This window comes from Convolutriloba macropyga, chromosome 9 (genome assembly GCF_964194025.1).
Source record: "Convolutriloba macropyga chromosome 9, txConMacr16.3, whole genome shotgun sequence".
NCBI lineage: Eukaryota > Metazoa > Xenacoelomorpha > Acoela > Convolutidae > Convolutriloba > Convolutriloba macropyga.
This window is the reverse complement of record NC_134476.1, coordinates 36,622,319-36,644,592: the sequence shown is the minus strand read 5'-3', so window position 1 is coordinate 36,644,592 and position 22,274 is coordinate 36,622,319.

Here is a 22,274-nt window from a genome sequence, read left to right as displayed (position 1 = left end):
TAAACACATATAGACACATATGTATGTAAACACATATAGACACATGTAACTCATTCGTAACAACTAACATCTTATTTGTAACAAATTACTAAGTATTTTTTTTCCTCAAAAAGGAAAATTCGGTTATTGGATATAAGCGCGCGGACAGGCAACATTTTACATCATTTAAAGTACCGTTAATGGAAATCAAACAATTGTGAAATTGGGTCTACCCATTACAATCTTTAAAATACTAAGCACCTTTTAGGCATTATAACAAAATATACAGATACGAAAAGCGCAGTCATATAATTTGACGTTGTAGAAGTCTAACAAAACCATTGTAAAGAGACAGACATCAGAATGACTCTTGATCTCGAAACGATGCAAGAAGTAATACATGTTCATCTCAATTACAAAATCCAACATGGCCAAGAAAGCCACAAAAAGTCTACTACCCTCAATTTCTCCATGGAATTCCATAACAACAAACATTAAAACACAGGAGTTAACCAGGAAATCTACGCCATTGAAATCAAACGATTTCTAAATATGAACGGAATAGAATACATTCTTTTTCTTTTTCCCACCGGAAGGGATACTACGTAATAACAAAGAACATTTACATAGAGAAAAATAATAAACACTTTAACAGCTAACACATACAAATCAGGTAAGTCAGGTAAGTCACTGGACAACAGGAGCACCACATCCATCAACACTGGAGCGACACAGAGGGATCTTCACCCACTGGAAGTGTGGTGGTGGAATAGATACTTTTGTGGTTGTTGATGTTCATCTTTGCTATGTGGGCAACCTGTATCCAGGGATCTATTATCTGAAAACCACAACTACAAGGCAACACCTTCAGCCTAAAAAGAAGAAAAACCTTTCAGAGAGAATGAAGAGAAATTAATTTTGATATACAGTGAAGAAGACTTTCAAAAAACAAAAACTCTAAAACCCGGAAAGATGGAGTCAGTGTTGACTTCCAACAAAAGGATTTATAAACTTATTTTATTTAATAAATAAATACTGAAATACTCAACCCTGATTGGTTGAAATTATGGAAATACCTTTCCCTTAAATGTTTATTTGTTATTCCCAGAGACAACAAGACAACTCTACCCTTTAGTCGGTACCAGTCAGACCTGATATAATAATAAAGTATATTTCTCTCTCTCTACTCCGCTCTTGTTTTGTATTGAGATATACGCTAGACTTTAGCATTGCGGCCGGTGCACTGTCTGCTGAAGCTCAGATAGAAGAGTAACAGACTAGAGGAATAGAACTTTAGTTAGTCAGGTAAGCCTTAAGATATACGATATTCTTGAGACTCCATAAGACCGAGTTAGAGTAACCTCCCTAGGTAACCCTACCTCAGCACACGTCTTACCACCAGCAATTATTCTGGTCAGTTGAACGACATTTTGCAATTAATTCATGCACAACAGCTTAAGAGAATTCGAATGACTCATAAACAGTAAAATATGCAGGCTATAACTTGTGAAGTTTGACATGAACAGAAATGGTCCAAATATCATGTTTTCATGATTCAACTCTAATTTGCACTGACGCCAAGTTCCGGAACCCTCATTTTCTGGATACAAACAACAAACAAAGTTTGTTTTTTCTCTTCAAGCATCGTTGGCTGAAATTTGAGCATAACTGCACTCAAACGTGTAGGAAACTTCCAACATGTTACGTGGACGGTAATGGTCTCCTGTTCTCATATCAATAGAATTGCGAACAAGAGACAATCACCGTTCAGTTCAGATATTACAAAACAGACTCTTCGCACTTTTTGAATGCAACAGAAGCAGAAATCATGTCGTATCTTAAAACATAATTTCTTGGAAAACACTCACATCGCCGACTTGAGCGGAGCAGTGATTTGATGTGCGAGAAAGCGTATACATTACTCTACTCGACCAAACTGTCCGATGGTTTTAAATAATAGAAACAGATTTGAATTTTAGCGAGTTCTTCCATTTAAGAAAGGAGATAACTCCTATTGTTCGTCTTGCAAGATATTGCAAGATTCTTTCAAATTCTTACAAGCAGATGCACTGTGTTATAAATTTATCTGACCAACTCGTATAAAATAAACGTTTGCTTCACAAGAAACCTAAATAAGATAACCATTCGCCTTATTATTTTAGAAGATAACAGATGTCTTTAAGGAATCTTGAAGGAATACAGTTCGTCTCAAAATGTAAACTAAAAAAAATCCCGAAATTTGCAAAATATCAACGCACGAGACCTATACTTGAAAACCAAAAACTATAGCAAAATATGCATGTACGCATAATCTAAAAACATGCATCGACAAAAGCAAGCAAAACAACGTCAGCAAGGTATTAATGAAGAAAATAAGAAAAAAAGTATTTTCACCTTCTATTTTCAGTTCCTGCTCTTCACCAAACTTTTAACTTTTTCGGACTTTTTTTTATTTTCTACTTTCCTGTCGAAAACATGTTGAAGTAAAGTTTAACAAAATTTGAAAAAGCATTGAAATAGATTTGAAGCGGGATACTGGTGGCTAAAACAGAACAAAAAATCACACGATGTTTGTAGTAAAAACGCATGACATGGCGAGCCAAAGTGGCGCCTACGGGAGAATAAGTCTCAATAGAGCCCAAAGATGGAAACCGTCTTAGATGATAAAAATTTCTCATGAAAAACAACTTGCTCATTTTCTCTAAAAACTTTCAATTAAAATGTCTGAACATGATCAGCAGATCGCATTGAATGGATGGCTAACCCAAATCCACCCTTTTTGGTAGAGCTGTCTAATGCCTCCAAGGAAAAACAAACCATTGTCAAAATGATCTATGCATGATACACTTCCATATAAAACGGTTACCGACTTTTCCGACCTAAAAAGGTCTAATGCCTCGGTTTGGGTTGCGTGACATGAGGCGGCATGCTTTGTTTTCCTGCCAAATTTTTAGCGGCCTTTTTGTGGTTGATAACTGAATGGCACTTTCGAAGAAGATTTTCGCGATAATGGTTGATGATTTGGAAGCAAATCAAGTTCGTCTGCAATTGCTCTTTTCTAACCCTGAAGGACCGTCAGTGCTTTGGTTTCTATGGGTTTTTAATAAAACTATGTTATCAGATTTGATTGATTGAGTTGTGATATCAAGTTGAATATAAGACTTGGGCGCAAAAAAAAAGTTTCGATTGGCTTGAGATGGTTCCAGGCGTCCTTTGAGGAGTAGTTTCAGTACACTTTTTCTATTGATTTGCTCCTTGCGAGATACTGTCCGTCACGTGAGTTCTCCCGATTCGAACGTTAATGTGCAATACAATTTTCAAATTTCGATGAACCTGTTAACTGAAGTCAGTTCGTTATCGAATGCGCTCCCATTGAATATCACACGTTGTTCTGCAGTGCTTTCTTTTCAAGAAAAAATTATGAATTGAATTCTGCACCACAGTTAAAGTCAAAACTACCAACAGTTTTCTGAGACACTTTGGTTTTTGTTGAGCACATTGAAATGTTCGCTTGACAAAAATCTCAAGAATTTGCTCAATCATTTTTTCATTGTACAGAAAAATCCGTAAAACGAAAAACGATTAGATATGAATTCAATCTTGGCAGAAGCGTTTAGAAGCACGAGTCAGTTACATTGCGGACTTCTTCATTATGATTTCCAAAATGGCATTCAAGAGCGGCCAAAATTGAACACAGATATTTTGGGCAAGCGTGTCTATTGGGGCAGGCAAAGGTTGACATTGTGGTCAACTGAACATGGGACGGCGGTCGGCTGCACGCTTCAGCGGCTACTACATTGTACTTGAGCTATCCTCCAGAGTTGCATCGTAAAACGCCGCCACAAAGCTGCGCTGCTGCCGACATTTACAACACTATCTGAACAGTGAAATTGTAACATTCACAATCAGCCGACTTCAAAGAGAAAAAGTTGCTCTGCTGTTTTTATGACTTATCGGAGAAGAAAAATGGCTTCCCTCCTTTTAGGACCTCCATATTCCGCATCCAAACGTCAGGATAACAAAGGAGGCGTTATTGTTAACTATTCACGAGGAGTGGTTTTTCAAAGAAGTGTGGTTGTTACTTTAATTGAAAAACGCGAGCTGTTTATGTTATTATCAGTTTTGATGTCAATCTCTTGAATTTTTTTATTTTGTCTTTATTCTCGATTATGTTTCTTTGATAATTTTGGAAAATAAAATACGCTTTATATAGATTTAGAGCTGGGAAGACCTCGGATTCGCCAATTTTTGAACCGTTGTTGGTGAGTGGTGTTTTTTCCCTTCAACAAGAAACCAGTAACAAAACATGTTAAAGTCATTCAAAAAATTTGGCTCGAGTAATGTGGAAAAAAGGCAACCACTGGTCAAGGCTGCAACTACATTTGCTGTTAAGCATTAAATGTTCAAAGAGGAAAGTCAAAGAAAAACTGGTATCGGATATAATGGTCACTGTGTACATTTTATATGAAACCCCTGGAGCTCGAGCTATATTTGTAGACAATGGTTTACTGTACTCGCACGTGCTCTGTAAGCTGGTGTAACGATGGTTTGTAAAGTACAAAGTTGAATACACGGAAAAAACTAAAATTAGCTGCCCGCTAGAAACGAACTATGCAATTTATTACAATAAAAAACACCCATCCACAATGGGGTGTTATTTTGTCCGTTCGCGTGTGCCAGCTGTACGTCCCATTTGAAAATTTGAAATATTAATCAAATAAAACACATTAAAACACAAATTAAGATCATTGTGGTTGAGATTGCCGAAGGTGGTAATTCAGCAGAACTATGTCATAAGTCAATCAATGCTTTATTTCGGTATAGAGTTACAAAAATTGAGTTAAATGTTTATATAAAAGAATAAATACACTTGAAGGATGACAGGAAACAAACTATCAACGTAAAGCACAAATTAAAGAGAAAACTTTTCCTTAGACAAAAGCGCCTAAGCATCAACTTTTACAGGCCCCATAAATTTTCCAAAGTTTCAAATGAGGAGGAAGTAGCTCCTCGCTTTCCACACACTGACTAGGCAAGAAAATCAACATTGCTTAATTAATTAACTTGGTTGAACTTTGCTGAATTATATTCTGAGATATCTCAAAGAAAAAATACTATTGCCAATAAAAAGCTGACAAAACATTAAAATCATTATTTAATGCAATTTTGCAATCCGTCATAACTTATGTAGCATTTGTACGCGTTTCTTTAGCATCTCTTTTTTCGTGTGAAATCAAAGCCAAAAGATTTGCAAAGGATGGAAATTCTGTTTGCAAACTCTGTTTCTGGGTGCAATTGAGATTAATCTATAGGGTTAATTTAAAAAGATTCTGTATCTTGTATAGTTTAACAGAAACCAACAGAGATTATTTTAAGGATTTGCATGAAAAGTTCAGCTTGATGATTTTTCTAATTGAAGAACATCTGCAGAAGATTTGAATAGTTTTGCCGCGGGCATTTTCTGCGATAATGAACCATTAATACGCGAGATCCATAAACAGACTGTGCATTGAAACATGATGAAACTTCTCATAGTCCTGGTATAACTTTTTCAAGTCAATACTTGGTCACGACGTGCTTTAATTGTCAGCGCATCGCCTAGAAACGCCTGATGGGACAAAACAATGACTGAGTTGACCTGTTTTGAGTCTATATACAGTCGAGGCTCTATGGAATTTTAACTTTTTTTAAAATTAAAATAGGCGAACAATTGGATATTTCCCAATGGTATGCATACTTTTTCCTACCTAGGACATCTATGTCAACAAGTTTTTTTTTCGTTCTACATACTATTTTTATTCTGGGATATAATTTCATTTCATTTTAAACAACTGCTAGAATTCAAAAAGTTGCTTCTTTGAAGTTCCTAAAAGCTAAAATTGAAAAATTTGAGGCTTCCGAATGAAAACGTACTTTTTTCTTTTCTTCCAGAAATGTTAGGCTAATCTTTTTTTAGCTTAACAAATTACATACTTTTTGTAGTTTGGGATAAAAATTTGTTTCCTTTGAAACTTTTCTCGAAACTGATAGAGTTTTTTATTAAAATATTGTAAAGCGAAAGAAAAAGTTCTTTCCATGGGACATGCCTATTTTTTCAACATTCGGCCGGCAATAGTTTTTGCTTTACAGTCTATATACAATTTAAATTTAGTTTAACTACTGTTAGTAAAAAAAGTGGATAATTTCAAACGCTCCCACATTTTTCTCTCTAGGAATTGTTCGCCAACTTTTTTTCTGTAACTTAAACACTACTCATAGCCTGCGCTGTCACTCAATCAAAAACTTTACTTCTGGAAATATTTCGGCAACGGTACTTTGCTTTACATCCAAAATACAACTGCTAGCCTGTGGTTTCAAATTAGTTCACATTAGACAACACCTTGATCCTATAGATTTTCATTGAATTTAATATTGGCCAAAATGCGAGAAAATGGATATTTCCAAGTGAAATTCGAACGTTTTCAAGGAATATTACGCCACACATTCTTTTTGTTTTGCAGTCTACTTAGTACTGGTTGCCTGAGATATCAGTTTGGACAACTCCTTGAACCGATAAATTTTCACTATTTTGAAAATATAATAAGCAAAAGGTTGGAAATTTTCAAGTGAAATACAAACTTTTTTCCTGGTCTGTGGATGGTCTGATCAAACGTTGCTTCAGGCACAAAAACGTCACAACAATGGTCTGCATAAAATCAGGTCATCGTGTTGGATGATGTGTAGAAATTGGTCAAATCAGTGCTATTTTTGGTCGGGGAAACGCCTGATCAGAGGTCCTTTCAAGCGCAAAATCCTTGGTCTGCATTTGGTCTGGGCCATAGCTACACACAAATCGGGACAATCGTCTAATTTCGGTCTAATTAGAGGTCTTTTTCGGCTGGAAAGCCTGAGCGGAGACGTCTTCGAGCCCACTCCTAGCGCACAAGGTGTTTTCTGTTCAGTTTAGCCTGAGCAAAAGATACTTTGGTCTGGCATGGTCTGATCAGAGTCAAATTTGTTCTGGAACGGTCTGGTAAGAGGTTACTTCCGTTTGCCAGCCCAACATGGGCTTGCTGTACTCAACAAAAGACTTTACCTTGACATTAACCTAGGTGCTGGACGGTATAATTAGTTGTAGCCGATATTGGACCCCCTGCCTCCACTACAGCTATGCAGTATTTTCAAAACTCATCCAAAAATTAAACTCGATTACTAGCACTCTAGTTTTTTCCTATCCCATACATGCAATTTGCTCTAAAATTCTATCTATGTATGAAATTTGGTGTACAATAAATGTTTTCTTGAGTGGACGTAATGCTGAATCTTAACATTCACATTTCATTAATTCAAGGTGATAAAATCCAAATCTTTAGCTAATATTTCTTTTCGAAAAAGGATACTAATCTTGCAGACAAACGACTCCACCTATTTTTATTCTTCTTGAAGAAGCGTTCTTTCACTCAAAGTCTTCTCTGAAACAAGGGTCCTCGATGAAAATGACCACGCAGAAATTAAGTTACACAGCTTCAAAAATACTTTGTTATACCCGCTAAAAAGTCAAATATTTCACTTGGTTTGCAAGTCAACTTTCTAAGCATATAAAAACCGTGCTTTTGGTTGGTTAGTTTTTTCCTATTTCAGCTTTTTTCAGGTGGTTTATGTGTTTGCCAGAATCTTAGAAAATTAACTTTTTCTTGCAAGATCTTGCAAGATAAACTTTTTGAAAGAATCTTGCAGGATCTTACAAGATAAACTTTTGGCCGCAACTACGGTAGGGAAAAGATAGTTTTGGATGAAGGAGTTGAATTTACATAGTTTTGCGATACATTAGAATTACCCTACCCAAAATATATTCTCACATCACAGAAGTTTTGAGCTTGCGATGAAAGCTGATGTCTTGATAATCAGTATCTCATTCCTTATGAAGGTTGCTTCCTATTGCCGATTGTTATGAGCTCTGTAAGAACGATGGTTATCCCTTCTTTCTCCTTGATGGTATCGTTCGCTCTCAGATTCCCTCTCCACCTCCAAATCGTCTGTTAAAATTTTAATATCGATTTTTAAAATATTCTGCCCTAAAATGAAATACTGGTGAAATTAACGTTTCAAAAAATTCATTATATGAAATTGACTATTTGATTACATAGGGGGAAAGCGGTCGAAGGTTTTTCGCTGTTTAATCAGAAGGTATTTTCTGAGTGGAGCGACCAAGACCCAAGACTATGAAATGACACTTTTGTACCGTATTCCGAAGAAAAAGACGCACAAAAAAGGGTTTTAAACAATGTCCAAAAACTTCTGGCATTCTTATCAGTGAATAGTTGTCATGATATCGATTGAAACAAAATGCCCAGCTTGTCTAGATTGCAAAAAGTAGAACGCTTTGACAAATATTGTGCTTGATCCATCATCATCTGATGGGCAACTTGCTATACAGAGTCTTCAGTTTAATCAGGTATGGATTCACTTATTAAAATGTGTATGGTGGTTCCAGCAGGAAAACAGGGAGAAAGTATATTAAAAAATTAGGGGAAAAAACTGTCGATTTAAAAACCAATACGAATTTCAGAAATTAGTTTGCCGAAGTAGTCTAATCATCTAGAAGTAGAATTTGACAAGGCGGCTCGGTAATGTGCGATGGCACATAAGGTTCCGACCCCGCCCATCCACAATTTTGGCATAATTGTCTACCAAATGAGGAACAGATAGAAAAACCCAAAAATTATTTTTTGCGAATCCCAAAAAAGCCCAAGTCTTTTTCAAAAAATTCTGTATGAACGATAAGATAGACTCCAAAGCAAATAACTCAGTGGAGTAAAAATTGATGCATTAGATTGCTGTTATATGTCAATATTAAGAAAGCGAGTCAAGACGAACAGCAAAATCAAACAACAACAAACATTAGTTACATCAAAAAATTTATGTCCCTCTTAAAAACTAAATTTAATAACAAAGTCAACACACCGTCAGATAAACCTAAAACTAAACAAAAATAACTTATAAATCACCAGAAAACATATGCGACCAGTCCATTAAAAGGTTTGGTAACAATTATACAACGAAGAACAAAAACAGTAAAGTAAAAAAATTAACTTATTTTTTTGAAACAGGTAACTTCAAAGTAATAAATACCATTAGGAATCAATTAATATTACCACAAATTTACGATTAACACTGCTCCTATAGAAGGGCATTAGGACCTGTCTTTGTTCATTTTTTAAAGCGGCTAAAAAGAACAACAAAGAAAAACAAAATTTCAATTGAAACTTGCCAGAAAACGTTGTCAAAACCGTGAAGCCAGATTTTGGCACTCAAAATATATTTGATTGTGCCCTCTTCAAACAGCTATAATGTAGTACGTGGCCATTCAATTGTAAGACTAGGTAACAAGTAGACAAAAAAGCGAAGTGCTAAAGTATGTAATACTTTTAATTTCTTTTTCGAAACAAAATTACATTCAATATCATGAAAGGCATTAATTACAAAAACAGCTCTTTAATTAGGGTCGTTTATTCATGAAAAGGAAGCCCTCAAGACCTGTAATTATCCAGAATATTTCTTGCATCTACAAAAAGAACGTCAATTATGACAAAATCAAATAAATTTACTTTTTTTTGTGAAAAACCGGTGTCGAAGCCAGTAAGGTCATAACAAATTCTTTAAAAAAAGATTTTGGGACACCAATCCGTTTTGTTCCCTTGACACCCATAATGTCATTTTTGACCAGTAATTAACTAACGAGATTAGGTAACAAAAAGAAACATAAAAAGAAAAAAATTGCGAAGTTAAAAAGTTTTTTATTTTTTAATTTTGGAAAACGATTGTTTTCAAAGTCATGAAAGCCATCAGCTATCAACTAATATCAGAATATCGTTTCTTCTATTCCTTCATGAAAAGCCAATGAAAGCTATCACTCTACAGGAAATTTCATACGACCAAAACGACAAAGTATGAATGACAGTTAGAGACAAAATTAAAAAATTCAATTGATTTCTTCAAGAAAGAGGCGTCGAGGCCGTTAAAACGATGATGTATATCTTTCAAGATTTTAATATCTTCAATTGTGTCTTATTCTCAATGCTAATAAGGTGACATGGAACTGTCAATAATGTGATAATGTGACAAAATTAGAAAACGTGAAAAACTGGCAAATATCAAAACAAACAAAAATCTGAAATCTTGTAGTATCAAAGCCATAAAACAATAACTTCAGGCTTAAAACTGCAACCGAGAATAAATAATTACTCAGTAGAAAGAAGAAGCAGTCTTTCTTTGCTGACACTAAGCTGGAAGTTGAGCAAATTCAGAAAAAAATAGAGGAAAAGTTAATTAAGCCATTACTCATTGAAAAGTCAATTATTTTTAAAAAAAGAAACGACCATAAACTTTCAATTAAAAAACTAAATGCATTAGCTGGGAGGTGTTTAGCAAGCGAATTGGTTGGACCTATTACTCCTGAGCTTTGATTTGATATGTTCTGTTCTTTATTATTAAAAAAAGTCTTTTTTTTTTAAAAAAAAAAGACCGACTGATTACAACCCGATTTCCCAATGTTGTAGATATAGATAATTTTTTAGTTGAAAACTCAAAATAAATTCTGTATTTTTGATAATCAGCGAGTAAAGTTAGCAAAAAACGGCAAAGTTTTAACTACGGTGCACTCTCAGCGGACTCTGAAGTAGAAATAGCCCCCCTCTGAGTCTAAAAAGATTGTATGAGTGTTGTTTGGGGGTGTACTGTCGGCAAATTTAATCAAAGTGGACTAAAGTAGCTTATTTCGTGCTGTTTTTGATGAAAAAGGCTAAATTTTGAAATGTTTATCCAGATTTTTTGACCAAAAAAATTAAATCAAAACAATCAACAATGCTTGTTCGTCTTCAAAAATGAAATCAACGACACTATTCTTAAAAATTATAACAAATTTTACCAAAATTGACGAAAATTTAGGCAAAAATTTCGGAAAATGTGAATAAAAACAACGTGAATTCACTCTTCTTTTCTCAGAAGTTTAAACCTCGATAACTCCCTGTAGAAAACGAAAAATAAAAAAATCTTTTTAATTCCATATTCTACGCTGGACGAGCTTTCTAATGATACCAGTCTCAACTCTCCACGATGAATATATCGAGCGGCGAAAATTCACGGAACAAAAAAAAACCCAGTTGAGTATATAGTTCCTCCCCCCTCAAGAGGGTCGTAACAATTACCAATGATAGGCTGTTATTTTGAAACACAGTCAATGATGAAGACGTTAATATGTTTTGCAAAGGACGTGCTTCTCTTTTGGCTGGACACCTAGGCCTTCAATATGGGTTTCGTCAAGACCAAACTCGCCCAATTGTGGGTATTGGCCAGACCAAAGAGACCGAAATGTGGGTGTTTGGCCGACGGATTAAGTTGGGTTGTACCGGACCCCCCCCCCCCCCGCAACCCAAGCCCAAGTCGGTCTCTCGCCAATACTTTTTCTTGGGTCGTGGACCTCATTTTGGGATATATGTATACCAGAAATATGTTTGTCTAACAAGTCTAATTGTACTATATAATACAAGCATACCATAATTCCTTAATCAAAATTTTATCAATTTGGCAACACAAACTAAATTTAAATTTAAATGTGTTTCTCCTCTGTTAAGAAGGATGTCATTTTTACTGTTAGTTGTATTCATAGATAAAAGTTTACTTGGTTTTTATTTTATTCCAATACCTTTTAAATAACTTTATTGCAAATAAAATTTGTAGCTTAATTGAATTCCTTTTATGTGAAAAATATTATCTATTTGATTAGTAAGATCAAGAGTAATTTTAGGAGCAATAATAAGATCAAAAAAGAATCTATTTTTCTATTTTTAATTGCAATTATAAACAATACATCACCATTAACAATACATTGTCTATTGGTCTTCCTTGCTCATTTTTAACTCATAATTCAATCAATTTTTTTCTCTTTTAAGATAGGAATTGACATAAAAAAACTGAAATTGTATTTGTCGGGTATCTGGTGGTTCAGTTAAATCTCAAGCATTGATACATCAGTATCAATACACTTATATTTAACAACGGATATGGAGTTACAGTAAATGTTAATGGTACTGAAAACCATTAAGTCAACTGTCTCAGCTGCTGTGTACATTGCTGGCATTATAATGTCTACCAGTGCACTTGGTATAAATTCAGAGTTAGAGAAGAGGTCAATGGGCAATTAGGAATGGAAGAAAAGCAAAAAAAAAGAGTTTTGAACAAGAACTTTTGTATGCAATTTTACATGGAGCAACTGAAACAGGTAAACGTAATTTCATAGAACAATACCTACAATCATGCGATCAAAAAGGTTTAAATATTTTCCGTAAAGATGAAAGAGATTGCATTGGCACAAAATTTTTGATACAAATTTCACAGCGCATAATATGTTGGAGATTTTGTTATTGATGGTACTCACGCAAGCTTAAATAAATTAACATCTGATTATTATTTAAGAAAAACTGTGGTAATCAGATGATTCTTATATGCAATAAGGCCGCGGAAGTGGAAAACAATTTTTTACAGAAAATACATAACTCATAAAGTATTTAATTTAAAGAACGAAAAATGAAACTGTTAAAATTTTATTGATAGCAAAAATAATCGACGTTGTTTAAACGAAAATTTTGAGTTGAAAGTATATAAATTTGGAAACAAAATTATAACCAAATAGTTAATTGGAGAAATGAACTAAAGTGGTGGTGATCTTTTATTTTTATTTGTCGGTTTTGCAAATATCTATTCATATTCTAGTTCAAATCCAGACGTTTAAACATCTTCAGCTATATTATCAACTGCAGCTATAATAGATTTCAAGGAAAAATAATGATGAATAAAGTGAGAAAATTTGCTCGTTGTTGTGCCGTACAGACTGAGAATAAATCGATTTAGAATACTATTACAGATGGCCATGATGAAGTTTTTCTTTTTTATTTTGTACTCGGAAATCTTAGTCATTAAGATAATTTTGAACTAGGATTAATGAAAGAAAAGAGTTCTGACGAGAGAAAATCTTGTTAAACTAAGAAAATTTATAATGCTAGAAATGAGTACTAAGGTTGAAAAAAGAGTGTTGTAATGAAGAGGTAGATTTGCTTGACAAAAGGATAAAAGAAATGAATTAAAAAACAGGCATTTGAAAGTTATAAGGATTTCCCTACAACAAGGGAACGTGCTAAATAATTGATTAAACTAGAAGTTGTGTATAAAAAGCACTTGTTTTGAATTTAAAAAATGGATTAAGTTTTTTAAGACCATTTATAGTAGTAAAAAGGATAAAGGTAACAAGATTAAAATCTCATCTTCAGCGTTGTGTGATTAGAAAAATATATTCAAAATATCTTCAAAGCAGTCTCGCAGATGCTAACCAAAAATTAATCAAAATGTTAGCCAAAAATCTAATAATGATAATAACGAATCAGGACTATATAATGCTTGTAATCCTAATAAATATCTAATCAATCTCAAAAAAATCTATTGTCACTTGTAATTATGTCTGTCATCGGAAAAACATGTCAACATTGTACATTGTGAAACATAAAAATAATTAAACTCATCTTGCTGAAAACATTATAAAATTACCTCACCAATAGTAGGTACATCATCAGCCCATCAAGGTAAATGAAAATCTAACGAGTTCTGTAATGTAATAAAACAATTGAACGAAAAAAGAATGTGTTCTTGAAGATTAAAAGAATAAACATTCACATGACTACTCAAATGATTTAAAATTATCCTTTTTTATATCTCAGAAGCATGGCTGCATGTTTTTAATCATGTGAATTTTTATAATGTTATCTAATTATTATTATATATTCTCTAAACCTTAGAAGTATACAAAATTTTCATGAGGAAAAACACAGTCTGCACCATCCTCTACAAAATCTAAATCCACCTTTATGCGTTTAACGTTCCATAAACAACATGAAGTCATGTTTACTTGAGGGTCAATAAATTGTAGTTCCAGATTATATACTCTTTTTTATTCTGCACTTGATTATGACACATATAACCCTGGCAATAATTCAAACTATTTTTTCATTGAATTTGTCAAACATGAAAAATCATCATGCCGAGAGTTATAATTTTCCATCTTCTACAATTATCTTAACTCATTTTCAATAAGGTCACAGTTTCAATCAATAAATATTTATGTCTTCGAAGAAAAGTTTAATAATTTTCAGCAAAAAATAGACGATGAGTACAGAGATACCAAAACTGATGAACAAAAATCACATGAATCACAAAATGAAACATACAACCCCATATTTCAAGAAACATACAACTCCTACTGGGGGTTGTAGGTGTGAGAAACCATTTAAACCTATTGATCTATTAAATGAAGAAAATGATGGTTTATAATTTACTATGGTGTCTAATTGTAAACTTGTACCCTGATAAGAAGAATCCCACTAAAATAAGTAGTTAAAACAAAAAATAATTTATTTGGGATTTAATCTGAATCAATGGATATGATATACACATCAAAAGAGGAAAGTAAACATCAACCCTATTAGCAAAACCTAATACTAGTTGTAATTCAGGTTTTAATCACTGTTGTACCATAATAAATTTTAAAAGTATTAATAAAAAATCGTAAGGTTAAATTTTATGTTAAAATATGTATCTAATGCAACATGGTGTATAATCTACAACAGAGAATGCATTAGATATATAATTAACATATTTTTTCACTTACGAGTTTGTAATAATATATTTTTAAATTTTATTATGGTTATGAGAGTAGAGTATAATTTGCAATGTGTTCTTAGTATAAATGCACTGTATGCAAAATTGCTAATCAAGGTTAAACATGGGAAGCACGTAGTTTTATAGCATGAGCCAAATTTGTTTAAAATAAATAACAAATTGCATTTAGAGATTTTTATTTAAAAAATTCGGGTGAAGGCGTTACATGGTTTCCAGAATTCAACATTATGTTAACTTATCCGTATCACCACTTAAGACTATTATAGTGTTAAAGTGTGAATAAAATTGTGCACCGAAAAAACTGATTTTCTATTGTCATAAAGATGAACATGAAAACGTAGCAATAGACCTTGATCATTTTAGTAACAACATCAGAATTTATGCTCAAAATGAATGTTATTTTGAAGCTAAGAAAATAAGTTTTGTACGATTGAACATCTATAATAGATCTATTTACGACAAAAATTTACACATAAAAAATTTTGCATCTATATTAAAACTTCAGGTATTAGCTACGAATGATGAGAGTTTTATACGTATAGAGTCAATTGTATTAAGGCATTTTATATTTGTAGGCTTTTTTGTGATCCTCATACGTTTGATAGCATAACGAACAATAAGCAATTATGAGTGAAAGATAATTGTTTTAAAGAAAAAGTAACAGCAGAAAAGGTGTTTCTCCATATGAGAGGTCTGATCATGTAGAAAAAATCATTTAAACCAAATAACCCAACAAAGAACATCTATAATCTAAACTGAAACAAAAGGTAATAATAATGATGATTATGGGATGGTAGCATGATAAGCCTTAATTGATTGTAATAATAATGGCTGTAAATCAATAAAAGACTACTTAATGTAATCCATTAAAAGATGTGATATTAACTGTCGGCCATATGAAAAACCGAAAGATATTCTTAACTTGTACATTATTGAACCTTGATGTGAAGATTTAAATCTTTAACTGAAAGAGGATTGAATTAAAAGCAACTGGAGTCAAATTAAGATATGATAAACTGCAGTGCACATTGATGATGCAAGTCGAAGTGGAATCAGATATGGATCAGTACTAATTGATGGCTACATCAAGTGTTAAAACAGAGATACAATTTAAAGTTTCTCTGGACCTGAAAACCATTTAGTATACTTTGATTTCAAATCATTATATCTTAGTGCTATAGCTCGACAATTGCCTAATGTCGATATTGAAGTTATGAGTGATGAGTAAGAATTATGAGCAGATGTAACTTTGCTGATCAAGTTTACACTTCCGTTGGACAGTTACATACATTTTTTTCCTGTGACAATTAACAAACATTTATCTGCTCTTCATTGAAAAACCGAGATCTGTTTTAGAGCAATTTAAAAAACATCAAAAAATGATTAAACCACAAAAATAAAAAGCTGGAGAAAAGTTGATATCAAAACATACTGATAAATATAGTAATATCATTGATTGTGAAATATTAGATATAGATGTTAATTGAATCAAGGACTGAAGATGGAAAATATTACTATTAAAAAGCAACTAAAATAAAACTGTTCTAAAATGTTACAAGAGTGCACTGAGGTTATTATTCAAAAAGGAAAGCAGTTACAATATATTAGTTTCTGAACATTGGTAAAACAAAAATGAATGTATAGAACTCTCAAGATGTAAAAATTAGTGATTCTGTTAGATATTTTAATTTAGTTGAGAGTATTAAATTTAAACATAGTGTAGGTATTAATGAGAACATAGTTGCAGTACTTGAAGTAAGAAGTAATGTAATGTAATAAAACAATTGAACGAAAAAAGAATGTGTTCTTGAAGATTAAAAGAATAAACATTCACATGACTACTCAAATGATTTAAAATTATCCTTTTTTATATCTCAGAAGCATGGCTGCATGTTTTTAATCATGTGAATTTTTATAATGTTATCTAATTATTATTATATATTCTCTAAACCTTAGAAGTATACAAAATTTTCATGAGGAAAAACACAGTCTGCACCATCCTCTACAAAATCTAAATCCACCTTTATGCGTTTAACGTTCCATAAACAACATGAAGTCATGTTTACTTGAGGGTCAATAAATTGTAGTTCCAGATTATATACTCTTTTTTATTCTGCACTTGATTATGACACATATAACCCTGGCAATAATTCAAACTATTTTTTCATTGAATTTGTCAAACATGAAAAATCATCATGCCGAGAGTTATAATTTTCCATCTTCTACAATTATCTTAACTCATTTTCAATAAGGTCACAGTTTCAATCAATAAATATTTATGTCTTCGAAGAAAAGTTTAATAATTTTCAGCAAAAAATAGACGATGAGTACAGAGATACCAAAACTGATGAACAAAAATCACATGAATCACAAAATGAAACATACAACCCCATATTTCAAGAAATATACAACTCTTACTGGTGGTTGTAGGTGTGAGAAACCATTTAAACCTATTGATCTATTAAATGAAGAAAATGATGGTTTATAATTTACTATGGTGTCTAATTGTAAACTTGTACCCTGATAAGAAGAATCCCACTAAAATAAGTAGTTAAAACAAAAAATAATTTATTTGGGATTTAATCTGAATCAATGGACATGATATACACATCAAAAGAGGAAAGTAAACATCAACCCTATTAGCAAAATCTAATACTAGTTGTAATTCAGGTTTTAATCACTGTTGTACCATAATAAATTTTAAAAGTTTTAATAAAAAATCGTAAGGTTAAATTTTATGTTAAAATATGTATCTAATGCAACATGGTGTATAATCTACAACAGAGAATGCATTAGATATATAATTAACATATTTTTTCACTTACGAGTTTGTAATAATATATTTTTAAATTTTATTATGGTTATGAGAGTAGAGTATAATTTGCAATGTGTTCTTAGTATAAATGCACTGTATGCAAAATTGCTAATCAAGGTTAAACATGGGAAGCACGTAGTTTTATAGCATGAGCCAAATTTGTTTAAAATAAATAACAAATTGCATTTAGAGATTTTTATTTAAAAAATTCGGGTGAAGGCGTTACATGGTTTCCAGAATTCAACATTATGTTAACTTATCCGTATCACCACTTAAGACTATTATAGTGTTAAAGTGTGAATAAAATTGTGCACCGAAAAAACTGATTTTCTATTGTCATAAAGATGAACATGAAAACGTAGCAATAGACCTTGATCATTTTAGTAACAACATCAGAATTTATGCTCAAAATGAATGTTATTTTGAAGCTAAGAAAATAAGTTTTGTACGATTGAACATCTATAATAGATCTATTTACGACAAAAATTTACACATAAAAAATTTTGCATCTATATTAAAACTTCAGGTATTAGCTACGAATGATGAGAGTTTTATACGTATAGAGTCAATTGTATTAAGGCATTTTATATTTGTAGGCTTTTTTGTGATCCTCATACGTTTGATAGCATAACGAACAATAAGCAATTATGAGTGAAAGATAATTGTTTTAAAGAAAAAGTAACAGCAGAAAAGGTGTTTCTCCATATGAGAGGTCTGATCATGTAGAAAAAATCATTTAAACCAAATAACCCAACAAAGAACATCTATAATCTAAACTGAAACAAAAGGTAATAATAATGATGATTATGGGATGGTAGCATGATAAGCCTTAATTGATTGTAATAATAATGGCTGTAAATCAATAAAAGACTACTTAATGTAATCCATTAAAAGATGTGATATTAACTGTCGGCCATATGAAAAACCGAAAGATATTCTTAACTTGTACATTATTGAACCTTGATGTGAAGATTTAAATCTTTAACTGAAAGAGGATTGAATTAAAAGCAACTGGAGTCAAATTAAGATATGATAAACTGCAGTGCACATTGATGATGCAAGTCGAAGTGGAATCAGATATGGATCAGTACTAATTGATGGCTACATCAAGTGTTAAAACAGAGATACAATTTAAAGTTTCTCTGGACCTGAAAACCATTTAGTATACTTTGATTTCAAATCATTATATCTTATTGCTATAGCTCGACAATTGCCTAATGTCGATATTGAAGTTATGAGTGATGAGTAAGAATTATGAGCAGATGTAACTTTGCTGATCAAGTTTACACTTCCGTTGGACAGTTACATACATTTTTTTCCTGTGACAATTAACAAACATTTATCTGCTCTTCATTGAAAAACCGAGATCTGTTTTAGAGCAATTTAAAAAACATCAAAAAATGATTAAACCACAAAAATAAAAAGCTGGAGAAAAGTTGATATCAAAACATACTGATAAATATAGTAATATCATTGATTGTGAAATATTAGATATAGATGTTAATTGAATCAAGGACTGAAGATGGAAAATATTACTATTAAAAAGCAACTAAAATAAAACTGTTCTAAAATGTTACAAGAGTGCACTGAGGTTATTATTCAAAAAGGAAAGCAGTTACAATATATTAGTTTCTGAACATTGGTAAAACAAAAATGAATGTATAGAACTCTCAAGATGTAAAAATTAGTGATCCTGTTAGATATTTTAATTTAGTTGAGAGTATTAAATTTAAACATAGTGTAGGTATTAATGAGAACATAGTTGCAGTACTTGAAGTAAGAAGTAATGTTAAGTTAGATAAATTGAACAAAAGTTTGATCTGTTAAATTAGAGAAAGCTAACCCAGGTCGAGGTGGCTAGACCGAAGTGACCCCTGATCAGACGAGTTTCGAGCGCACACATGTTCCCGGTGCGCTCGAATTACATGGTCTGGAAAAGGCTTCGAGCGCACTTTTGTCTGGACAATGGTCTGGAACTTGCCTGATCAGAGGCCACTTTGTTCTGGGACGGTCTGATCAGAGGTCACTTTGGTCTGGGACGGTCTGCTCAGAGGCAGTTTCAAGTGCACACAAGTCTGATCAGAGGCCGATTCGAGCGACATTTTGTTCAAGTTTTTTTTTGTTTTCTTACTGATTTTTGTTGTCTCGGGTAAGAGACAACAATAAAACAGCATTCTGATCGGAACTTCATCTGAAAATCTGATGGGTTTGATCAGAACCAAGGGGTCCAGCCGATAACAACTGCCGGTCCCCTCCAGAAAAGATTTTGAATCAAAGTAGATCAAGACGTTTTTAAGCAGAGCTGTCTAAGTTCATTTTTTCAGTTAAAAGCATAAAAAATTGTAATTTTTATACAATTTTTTTTGATCTATACTCAGTAATACTCAGTAATTTTTTTTGATCATTTTTTTTTCGATTTACTTTCATTAACAATACTTTGAGGATTGGTTTTTTGTGAGTTGAATATAAGATTTGATAAAATGATTGATGAAATGAATATATTATAACGATATTGAAGAGATTTGTTCCTGTTTAAAATCATTCTCCGATCAGACTATTTCGAACGCACTTTAGTCTGGACAATGGTCTGGAACTCGTCTGGACAATGGTCTGGAACTTGTCTGATCAGGGGTCACTTCGGTCTGGAACTCGCCTGATCAGAGGCGGCTTCGAGCGCACTTCGAGCGCACAATGATCTTCGAGCGCATTCTCGTCTGATCAGAAGTCACTTCTGTCTGGGATGGTCTGATCAGAGGTCCCACTTGTCTGGGACGGTCTGATCAGAGGCGATTTCGAGCGCGACCTCAACCTGGGAAGTTTTTCATGTGTAAAGAATTATTTAACCATTTTGAGTAACTTTGAGATTGCACATATCTTTATACTGATCATGACAGTAATTTCATCAATATTAGAGCACCAGAGGACAAGTACCATATTGAGTTTCACTGTAATTGTTAGAAGGATAGATAATTTTCAAATGATGATATTACCTGAGCAGTTTTCCCTAAACGTACACCATTTTGCTAGTAATCACCATTTTACTGTTTGATATTTATGAACATACTATTTTTAAGGATAAAACTACTGATCAAATTTTAAGTTTTTTAGTCGTGATTAACGCGAAATAATTAAAACGAAAGAAAAATATAAGACCTGTACACATTATGAAATAACTACACACTATATACTTTCTTCTTTTTTCTCTTTTTTTCATTACTTTCTCAATTTTTTTCTCCGGTATAAACTGTAATTATCATATACACATTGCTCTATTTTTTTATTTGATTTTTCTCCGAGACATACGTTGAACTTCTGATAGAAACGTATTTTACAAAAGTAAGTTGCAAAAGTAAGCATTTTACAAAAGTAGGTAAAATCAAAGGTCAAAGTTCAAGGTAAGATCGAGGCGAGCCCATTGAAAATGTTTACTACCGAGAGGTTTTCCAGTGGGTCCACCGTGAACAAAAGCTGTACATTCCTCAATCATCACAGCCAGTCCAAATACGAGTAGTCCAGCCACGAACAGACATATGCGAGCATTCATTTTCTTGGTTATACCTAAAATCCCCGATGTCACTAGAATTTCTTCCCTACTAAAAAAACAATTGAGACAAACATGGCAGTGGAAAGGCGTGCAGCGAGAGAGAGCAAAATTAAACTCCGCTGAACAGTTTGATTTAGTTTAGCCGAATTCTGTGAACGCTGACTGATCAGAGCTCTAAAATTAAGCTTCTGAACAAATTTCCTACAATTACATCAATTTGTTTCTCCAAACTTACTCTAAACTCGTCGAGGTTGTAAGAAATGCTGATTAGGCTATCAGTTGGAGTTTTAGAAAAAGTTATGAGTATCTTGAGTCTCCGAGATTTTAAATTATAACTTCTTGTTTGGGTTATTAACATTTATAACTGAAACTGTATTCTGCAACTGCTTTGACCCCATTTCGTTTACTTTTATTTCTAGTATGTAAAGCAATATCAAAAATTCAAAAGCAGAGCACAAAAGATAAACTTCAAAGAGATGTTTATTGTCTAGGAAACATAAGGAAAGATTGAAACACCTTCGAAGTTTGTGTCTCATCAAGGAAAACATTAAAAGTGTCGGCTTTAATTGTTCCGACTGTGAACATAAAAAGCTGACCTCGCTGGAAGAAACTTTCATTGTGATTTTTCATGGAACACATGAGATGTTCTGAACTTTTAAGCAATAATACCAACCCGGGTCGAGGTTTTGACAAAAAATAATGTAAGATTAGCGGTGAATAGCGGTGAAAAAAAACTTTTTTCACCGCAAAGCGCCCGCATCTTTTAGCGTTGAATGCGCTGAAAGCGGTGAATTTTTGTAAGAATAGCGTTGAATTTTGCGGTGAAAAATTTTTTTTCACCGCATTCACCGGAATTCTTACAAAAAAGAAACCGCCGTACAAGGGTTCGAACCTCTACTTCATGCGTGTGACCAACTCGTAATCCACTGCGCCATCTCCCACTTACGTCAATAATATTTCCTGTGAATATAAGATAAGCGTTGAAATTAGCGCGGTAAATTTTTGTAAGATTTGCGATTTAAGCGGTGAAAAATTTTTTTTCACCGCATTCTGCTGGTAGCGGTGAAAAATTTTTTTTCACCGCATTCTGGTGGTAGCGGTGAAAAAATTTTTTTCACCGCATCCTGCCTGTAGCGGTGAAAAATTTTCTTTCACCGCTTAAGCGCTGAAAAAAATTTTTTCACCGCTTAAAAGTTTTTTTTCACCGGATTCATCGCATTAAACGCAAAT